The sequence below is a fragment of the Bubalus bubalis genome, chromosome 5 (assembly GCF_019923935.1).
Source record: "Bubalus bubalis isolate 160015118507 breed Murrah chromosome 5, NDDB_SH_1, whole genome shotgun sequence".
NCBI classification, from domain to species: Eukaryota; Metazoa; Chordata; class Mammalia; order Artiodactyla; family Bovidae; genus Bubalus; species Bubalus bubalis.
In genome coordinates, this window is record NC_059161.1 from 119,877,135 (window position 1) to 119,887,102 (window position 9,968).

At 46.2% G+C, this 9,968-nt stretch overlaps 1 long non-coding RNA gene across 1 annotated transcript; it reads right to left on the minus strand.

The window, feature by feature from the left end:
• Positions 1 to 1,057: 1,057 nt before the first annotated feature.
• Positions 1,058 to 8,380, minus strand: LOC123333808. Its single transcript, XR_006551391.1, has 4 exons — positions 8,257 to 8,380; positions 7,554 to 7,604; positions 4,861 to 4,967; positions 1,058 to 1,835 (listed from the first exon to the last, which is right to left on the minus strand). It is a non-coding gene; the product is annotated as an uncharacterized LOC123333808 (long non-coding RNA).
• Positions 8,381 to 9,968: the final 1,588 nt, after the last annotated feature.

Here is a 9,968-nt window from a genome sequence, read left to right on the forward strand (position 1 = left end):
TGTAGCCCCACCCATGGAGAAGCTAAGAAAGCCTGAAGGCTCTGTGTACGCTGGGTCTCCCGGTATATGTGCTGCATTCTCCCCAGCAGCATTGGAGGCCAAGGAAGGGGCATTTTGGGCCCTGAAGTAGGGGGATGGCTCAGGTATCCACTGGGGCCACCACTTACCAAGTAGGACTGGAAAGGACAGAACTGGCATATGTGGCAGAGAGCTGGTGACTGGGGTGTGGGAACAAAAGGGAACCAGCTCTGCATGAAGAACTTCACCCAAACTACCCTGAACGACATGCCCAGTGATAAGATCATTTGAGATGGGATGAAGAGAGTCTATTTCATTACCCCTAATAATTCCTCTGAATGAGGAGGTGGTGGAGTTGGTGGGTCATCACAAACCCTTCCATGGTCTAGACTATCTCCCAGTCACTTTGTTTGGGGCTGCCTCTCCCCAGCTTTGGTCATGTAGTTCTGGAGGAAATTGACAAGCATGTGTGCTGCTGGGTCATGGCCACATGACCGTGTAAAGCCAATCATAGGGCCCCATGGCCCTGCCAGGATGGCTGATCTAGGACTGTACATGTGATCTGACGTGGGTCATTCAGAGAACACCCTCAGACTCTGATGTCTTCAATATTTTCTTTCCTTACTGGAGATGGCTTCAGGATATAAAACCCTAGAGCAGGTAGCTTGGACTCCTGCACTAGGTGCAGAAGCCTTAATGAAGAACGTTGCCAGGCTAAGACCATCAAAGAAGAGGGAATGAAAGACTGAGTGTGTGAAATAGAGAACTGATGACTTTTGATTTCTTGGGTCCAGTCATTGAGATCTTTGTATTTGCTCTGAGTCTTGTGTCCTGGATTCCCAGAATCATTTCAATGAGTCTTCCCTTTCCCTGAAGCCTGTTGGAGGTGGGCTCCTCTCAACTGTGATTCAGACTTGGTTCTTGATCCTTCCCGATCATTGTACACCTCCCAGAAACAAACAGAGGCACCCGTTTGTTTCAGCACCATTACAAGTAAAACCCTTTATTCTTTATTGAGAATAGGGTGTGCAGACCACCAAACACAGTTCACCAGCATCCTGGGCAGGAGTACCCTAAGTGTGATTTAGTGTTTGCTCAGAGTGGCCTTACTGATTCCTGAACCACTCCAAGCATTTATATTGCCTGTGCCAGGTGATTCCTGTAATTTCCTTGATCAAAGACTAAAAAATACAGCCTCAGGAAGGCGTCACCCAGCATCCAGGTCTTTCTAGATGTCCTCCCTGTGTTCTCTTTAAAGGTGGTATGGCAGTGGCCTCCAGAATCCTGGGGGAGTCAGAGACACACACCATTCAGCCTGAGCCCTTACCTGCGACTCCCACAAATATCCAGACCCAGCAAAATTCTTTGTTTTATTTCCCTCTTTTGGTAAGTATCAAGGGATTTTCTCCTTAGCAAGGGATATGAGAGTTCATCCACAACCAAAAAGGGCCAAAACATGAGGTTGCCATAAGGAAGGGTGTGGGGGAGGGGAGGACTGGGAGTTGGGGGTACAGAGGAATGATAAACAACAAGTCCTACTGTAGAGCTTAAGGAAATATATTAAATATCCAGTGGTAAACCACATGAAAAAGAATAAGAAAAAGAATATATATTTCTGTATGTGTATAATGGTGTCACATTGCTGTGCAGCAGAACTTAATGCAACGCTGAAGATTAGCCACACTTCAATAAAATTTTTAGAAAAGAAAAAGTGTGTCCATATTTCTCCTCTCTCCCTGTTTCTTTCCTTCTGACTCCTGCTCCTTGTTTTCTCTGCAGAGAATGCTGGTTCTCCTCCTGCATCCCCACAATCTGTACTTTATTAAAAAAAAAAAAAAACAACTTTATTTTGTATTGGAGTATAGCTGATTAACAATATTTTGAGTTTCAGGTGGACAGTAAACAGACTCAACCATATATATCCATGTATCCTGGTCGCAAATATACCCCTCCCATCCAGGTTGTCATATAACCTGGATGGAAGTACCCCGTTCTACACAGTAAACCATTGTTGGTTAGCCATCTTAACTAGAGCAGTGCACACAACACATTCTTGAAGACTTAACTTAGGAACTCTGGGAAGCCTCCTTTGGCCCGCACTCACCCTCTTTGGCCACTCCAAGCTTGGTTGGGTAACGTACTCTGGTTCTCCAACCCCACTGGTCAGTCTGTAGCCCTCATCACCCCGAGTAAGTCCCCAGCGCCCCAATGCATAGAACCCTGTGAGGCCATTTGCATGGAATCCAGTGCAGTTTTGCCTAGAACCAAGCAACCCTCCATATGGCTCGATGAGTTTACAGTTTTAGAATTCCTGAAATTCCCTCCCTTCCTCAAAGTCTTCATTGAGCCCATCAGCCAGCTCTGAATTCCCTCAGTGAGCTGACATGAAGCCACCATGTGCTGAGGCTGAGCAGTCACTGTGCACCCTTTATTCACATTAGCATCAAGACTCCCCACAGAGGGGCTGGGTATCCTGACTCACAAAGGGGGCACCCAGCCAGACCTAGGGGAAGATGCATTTGAGAACTAGGGTGACCATGTAATTTATCATCCAAACCAGGAAAACTGCGAGAAGGGAAGGGAGACTGTTAATCCCTATGGTGGGACAGCACACTGGGACTGTCCCCAGCCATTCTCCTTGTCACATGACTTATTTCAAGGACTGCTAGAGCTGACTTTCCATATCATCCATCTGAGGGATCAGATTTAACTGAAACTCTTTGAACACTGAGAACCTGAGTGACCCCCTCTCCTTGTGACTCCCACCATGCCAGCACAGCATGGTGTCTCCACATTTATTTCAGGGTGATCAGTGTCCCAGATGGCCCTTTACTCTCAAGTGGTTCGTCTTGTGGGAGACTCTGGCCAGCCCCAGGGCTCAGCAGCATCTGCAATAGTGTGAGATGGCCTGCAGAGGGCACCCTCTTCCCAGTAGCAGCCCAGGGGTTCCTGCAAGTTCCTATTTGAGAACCACTCCTCAGGGTCCTCCCCTCAATTGAGGATGTAGGCTTGAGCTGGGACTGGGTAATTGATACCACTGATGGTGAACATAATAGAGGACAGGGTACTAACCACAAAGCATGAAACGTAGTGCTATTAGAGAAAGAGGGAGAGAGGTTGGCCCTGGAGATCCTCCTTGTGTGTGCAGACTGGGAGTGACCCTGGGGCATGACCTTGGAACCCCTTCGTGTGGCACCGATGAGCTTCTGGATGTTATTGACCAGTCTTCTTGGGCCAAGGATCAGTGATGTCCTGATATCCACAAAGGCCTTGCAGCTGCCAGAAAAAGCAATAACCTTTCTTTTCATGTAGATGCTGAGAAACAGTGTGACAAAGCAGGCATCAAGGTCACTCTCAACCTCCCCAGAGCTGCCCCCTTCCTTACCATCTTCTAAACAGCCCTTTGTCTCTTGCCCTCTTTTTCTTTGCTCCCGACACGGCACCTTCCTTGACATTCTTGAATGCAGTACTTGAATACACCAGGCTCTTTTGCCCCTTGACACAAGCTGGTCTTCCTTCCCAGAGGAGCCCCCTCCCCTTTGACTAACAAATTTCTTCTCATCTTCCAGATTCCAGCTTAATTGTCATGGTTTCAGGGAAGTCTTTTCCCAGGTGTTTATCAATCTCCTTTCTTGACAGTCTCTGCAGACACTTCTTCATGTCTAGCATGTACCAAAGTCACAATTCACAATGTGTGTATCTCATTTCCTGTGCATCTACCTTCTTAATGTGAGGGCAAGTTTTATCCTTATTGCCTCCATAAAGTGCCTGGCACACAGTGGATGCCCAATGCTTGTCTGTTTAGTGAGTGAATGAAGACTTTGAGAATAATGAATGAGAAACATCCAGAGAGCTGTATCTTATTGGGAACAAATAACGGGTCAATCGCAGAGTGAGGATGGATATGCACGAGGGCAGCAGATTTTCATAGTGGTGGGAGATAGGGGCTCCTCTTGGAGAGGGTGTCTACCAGCACTGTTCCTGCAACCAGCTCAGATGCTGAGACCCTGGCCAGGAAATACATGACTAGCCCACAGAAACTCCAAAGGACAGGTCAGCTTTTTTCTGAGTGTATCACACTGAATCCTATCAATTATGCCTCCTGTTCTCAGGTCACTCCTGGATCCCACCTTCCTGCTTCTGTTATAGCCCCTGCCCCACTATGTGCCCATGAACTAGGGGTGTCTTTTTTATTAGTTGCTTTCACATGCTAAGACTGCAGCAAATCTCTCTACACTGCTCAGTAGTTGCTCCCTTAGGAGACAAGTTCTCCCGATTTGCTCAGGACTTTCCCTGTTTTTTACCTGAGATTTATCTGTACTGACAACTTCCTTGGTCCCAGAGAGCCCCAGACAGTTGGTCGTCTTATACCTCTGTTCAGACTGGAGAAATTCTCCCTGATTCTCTATTCATCACACTGTAGAGTCCTCTAACCATGCTCCACACCTCACGACACAATGGGTACAGCCCTCTCCCAGCTGCACAGCCCTCTCCAGACCCTTTTAGGACCCGGTCAGAGGGCCTGTGGATTATGAACCCATGGGTTGTTTGCATAATTATCTGCTTGTGTGTTTGTTTGTATATGTTTTTGTATGTGTGTTTGTATGTGTCTCTGTGAGTGCTTGTGTGTCTCTGACTAGCTATGCATGTTTATATGTGTCTCTGGGTATGTTTATATGTGTCTGCTTGTGTGCTTCAATGTGTCTGTGTGTCAGTGTCATTGTGGATGGTGTATATATCTGTGTGACTGTGTGTTTGAGAATGTATTTGTGTGTGTCTGCCTGTGTCCATGTACAGTAGCTTGGGCATTATTTGGGCTGACCCTCAGAGGGAGAGGCTTACCTGGCCATGTGTAACTCCAGTCTCTGGCGTGGATCAATGGTACCCAGTTGAGTGCTCCCTGGCAGTGGGATTTATCCACCCCACCAAATATCACACTTCCTTTCACCCTGCATGTGTAGAGAGAAGAGAGGGGGGGATCCTTGGAAGACAGAAACAACAGCACTGTCTGAGAGCTGTGGTGGTCCACCCATCAAGGCCCTAATAAGGTATCCATGTACAGATGCAGAAATCGAGTCTAGGAGCAATTGAGATCAAGACCGAGGTCGGTTACTGGATAATGAGTGGCACAGAAGAGCTTAGAAGCTCAGTCACCTGGCTGGGCTCCACCCACTCTATCTTCTGAGGATGCCCTACCTCCTGTGACCTGTGATGAGAAACACTCAGAGGACATGGTGCTGAACCATATTGGCTTTCTCCTTGTCAAGCTTGTCATTTTTCAGGAAAATCAAAGCCTGGGAGTTCTAAGGGTGTGGGTTCAGGTCACCCAGATTTGGCTCCGCTGGCCTGTGACCTCTACTATTCAAAGGGCCCCACTCTCAGAAGGGACCCCACCTCTGCTCTCCCTGTCTTGAAATGACTAATATTTCTTGAACAAGGGATCTCACATGTTTGTTTTGTGTCCCACACTTTCATTTTTTTTCACTGGCTTCTGCAAATTTGGTAGCTGGTCCAGGGTTCCCAGTAGAATGCTAATGAGGAAGGAAAGATATCCACCATCCTTCTCCTTCCTTCCTGATCAAATTCATAAGCAAATTGTATTGCTTTTTCCTCCAATTTGTTTCCTGTTGCCTTCCATTAGTCTTCCTCCTCACTCAACCCACTAGACCAAGTTACTGGTCTTGAGCCCAGGAGCAGGGTTGTGTTCCAAGAAAACATTATTCATAAAAGCCAGTGGTGAAGCCAGGTACAGCCCTGGGGCTATATTTACCCTGGGTTAGATTATCTCTCAGGATTCTTCTTTATCAAGTGTTCTATAATTTTTGTGCAACTGAAAGCATCTTATAGCTACTTTGGAGAAAGGGATTGTCCATCTCAGACTTACTTGCTCAAGTAGAAGGCAAAAACAGGCTCAAAATTGGCACCTTGATTCTTCAGAAGGTCCAAGATGGGGATAGCTCCAAAAACGGATATCTTGGGGTAGTTCAAGCCCAAGTTGTCATCAAAAGGTGCACCCTCACACCTGTATTCCACAAAGGTTAGACTGAACAGCTGTTCAGTGCTTATAAGGTCCCAAATATGTGGGAAAGAAGAGTGTTCCCACTTATAGATACATGAAGTGGGGCTAGAACTGGGCTGGGGTGCATTGCCATTAAATACTTAGAGAAGAATTGTGGCTGGGCTGTGTCTTTGGTGGACCTCAGATGGTTAGACCATGCTGGGAGGAAAACTTGTGTTTCATTTGTGAGAGGCTGTGAATTTTAAAACATCTGCCTCTCTGAAAAACACCACCTGAGTGAGTCAAATTGGCCTTGTGGCTTCTGTCCAAGAGTCAGGCCAGGACCCTTTGGTGCCCCCTTGTAGACAATATGAGTCGAGAGCAAGGTAGCCTTTGCTGTCATCACTATGACCTAATTACAGGAAAGGAGTTAATTCTCTGTAAGGTACTGTGGATTATGCATCTGTCCAGGAAGACAGAAGCCAAAAACACAGTCTTGCTTGCAGGGAGCAATGAAACTGCTGCCTGGGAAAATCACTTTTGGGGATATGTGTGTATTTGTGCGAGTGTATATGAGAGAGAAAGAGAGAGAGAAAAACTACTCAAGTACTTTGGGGAGGCAGGCCATACGTTTTATGAGACTCTCAAAGGCACCCTAGAGTGAGAACTCATTTATCAGGCCCCTTGACATCTCTGGCCTCCAGTTTCCCACTCTGGATACCTGAAGCCCTTGACTGCCCCCAGGGTGCCCAGATCACTTTCATCCTGTCCCTAAACACCCTACAGCAATTTCAGTCCTGAAAAGCCAACCCAGCTCCACCGTTTACCACATGTGTGACCTCAGCAAGGCCCTTGCTGTCTGTAACTCAATTTCCTCATATGCCTCATAAACTAATCAGACCATCTGCTGTGTGTGGTTGTTGCAGGTTTAAATCAATTATTAACTGAAAGTGCCTGGAACAGTCTGTGAATATAAAAAATGGGTGTTTGTTTCCCCTCTTCTCACTCCTAGCAAAATGAACCTTGAACTGCTCATGGGCAGAGGAGCTGCAAGTCCACACCTCAAGCCACTCTCTGGGTTAGCTAATTTGTTTGCTCATGTGTCACCACAGGCACCACCTCCCCAGGGACAGGATCCTGTGGATAAGATGGAGTTAGGCTAGGAAGGGTCCTGCCAGATGGTCCTGCATCTGTTTTGCAAGCAGGGGTCACTCCATAGCCAGTACTGACTCAGCTTCTCTTTACACATTACCCGAATGGTGTTATAAGCAAGAAATCACTTCATGCTCCCAGATCCATAGGTGATCCTGAAGGTTTTTTTGTGTAGGCCAGAAGGTGGAAGACTTGAAATGTCTGAACCTAACTTGTGTAGCTGAAGACACAAGAGATGAGTGTCATTATGTGCCAAGGGTGGAAACAGGGCAGCAGGGCAAGTGAAGGATGGTCCGGGTAAGGGGTGTCTGTACTCACAGTAGGCTGGACTGGGGCAAAAGAGGGAGGGCACCCACAAGTCAAATGAACCTGTGTCAAAGATAACCTGGAATTCCTGAGGGGGTGTTCCAGTGGTGATGTTACCGCCATACAGCATCTACAGGGAGAAGGAGGGAGTGGGTTAGTGCAGAACTGGCTACCCTCTATTCCCACACTGATGTCTCCCTCTGGTGTCATATATCTCTTGAGATCACTTTCCAACCACTGTGAAGCTCACAGCCTTTCATCACAGAGGTGCTTGCATTTGATTTTTTTTTTCCTGTGCTACATTGTATGCAGGATATTGATTCTATAACCAGGCATTGAAATGGTACCTCCTGCATTGGAAGTGCAGAGGCATAACCACTGGACCTCCAGGACCCTTGGACACCCAGGGAAGTCCTGCTGCCTTCATTTGAGAAACACTGTAGTCTCTTGAAACCCAGCCTTAGCACCCACTTCTCCAGGAGGTCCTTCTTGATCAACCTCAGCCACTCCCTCTAAACTCAGACCATATCCAATCAACACGACACAGGTGACCCTTTCATTTGACATGTATTTACTCTTTGCCTATCTCTCAGGCTGGCATGGGCATTCTTGAAGACAAAATAAGCCCTTTTTCTCATCTAAAAACAGTAACCACTGTGTTAGATTCTGATAGCCTTACACAGAATACGGGTTCAGTAATTTTTTACTGCTGTGGTGCTTTCATCTGTGGAAACTGAAGTCCTCTGCCTGGTTATTCACAATTGCTTTGCAGTTGGTTCTACCTTCTGATCAGAGATGGTTCACTCTTCATCTGTTATTAATTGACTCCCTTAGTTCGGAAGGAACTGCTGCTGCTGCTGCTGCTGCTGCTGCGTCGCTTCAGTTGTGTCCGATTCTGTGCAATGCCATAGGCAGCAGCCCACCAGACACCATCGTCTCTGGGATACTCCAGGCAAGAACACTGGAATGGGTAGCAATTAGTTCTCCAATTCAGGAAAGTGAAAAGTGAAAGTGAAGTAGCTCAGTCGTGTCCGACTCTTAGCGACCCCATGGACTACAGCCTACCAGGCCTCTCCATCCTTGGGTTATTCCAGGCAAGAGGACTGTAGTGGGTCTTCATTGCCTTCTGCTCAGAAAGAACAATCTCCCTCAAACTAAACACACATCTTTGACACAGAAATGGATGTTTACCTGCCACCTGGTAATTTCTGGGCCCAGTCACCAAGACAAGAATTGAGAATGATAGTGCCTTCTCCTCTGCGTGGGGCCCCTTTAGTCTACTGTGTCTGCCTCCTACAGGAGCCCCAGCCCCAACATCCCACGTGGCGCCTCCAGATGAGCCCCAGTGCTAGGTTAGAGCACCAGGGGGCGCTGTGGAGCACTATCCTCCCAAAACACTCACATCCATGATGTTCCTCAGGGGGTGTATAGTTATATTTGAGCCCCAAGAAGAAATCTGAGACAGTCTGTAAGCATGTTCCTTCAGGAAATTGTTCAACATGTTTTTTTCACTTAGGGTATTTCTCATGGTCTTCACTTTCCTTAGAGGTATTCTTTCACTGAACATTTGACAAAGAAAATGAAGATGCTACATTTAGCTGTCAGTGATAAGGTATAACTGTCATTATGTGGCACTGTGTATTTGATAATCATTTCTTTGAGTCACTTTATTATAAGAATTGTATGCATATTCTATGGAAAAGACATAGGTTTGAATAAAGATTCTGTTCTGTAATGTTGGATAAGCCATATGACAATGTGGGGTCTCAGTCTCCCTTTCAGTAAAATGGTGGAATGTAATGATTCAAATCCTCTAAATAGCATATCTTGGGGATAAGGAAGTGATGGATATAATGATGGATATAAGGTGACTGATAAATAGGAAGTCTCAACAATGACACTAGCATTGCTGTTGCCATCCCACTGTATCCTTCTCATAGAAGCTCAGGTAAGAAGGTAGAAGGGGGATTCCTATCCTCTTTTACAAGGGAGGAATTTGAAATGCAAGAGGTTTGTGAATTGGCTGTGGTCACACTGCTTGTCAGATATAAAACACTGTATAAGTAGTTCTCCCAATCTTTCTCCAGGTTGAAAGAGAAGAGAGAGTTGGAAAAGAATCCAGGAGACAGGGAACAAGTTCAGGAAATGTAGAAAATTAAAAGAAAAGTGAAAAGAGACACCACAGAGAGAAATACCCTCACAGAGATTTCTAAAGGGGTGGAGAGATAAACGATAGTGATACAGAGATGCAGAAACAGGCATACACACACTGAAGTAGAGAGGGAACAAAGAGGGCATGCTAAATAAAAGGTAGAAAAGTGCTATTCCACAGGACCACACCTACATGTGCATGGACTGTGCACTGAACAATTGCAAGGAGTTCCAATTTCAATAGGTCATTACGTGACTGGACCCAAGAGTTGGTAAACTATGCAAATCTAGATCAAGAAACTTGGGTTCCACAGTTCCTATTGCAAGGTACTTATCAAAAAGT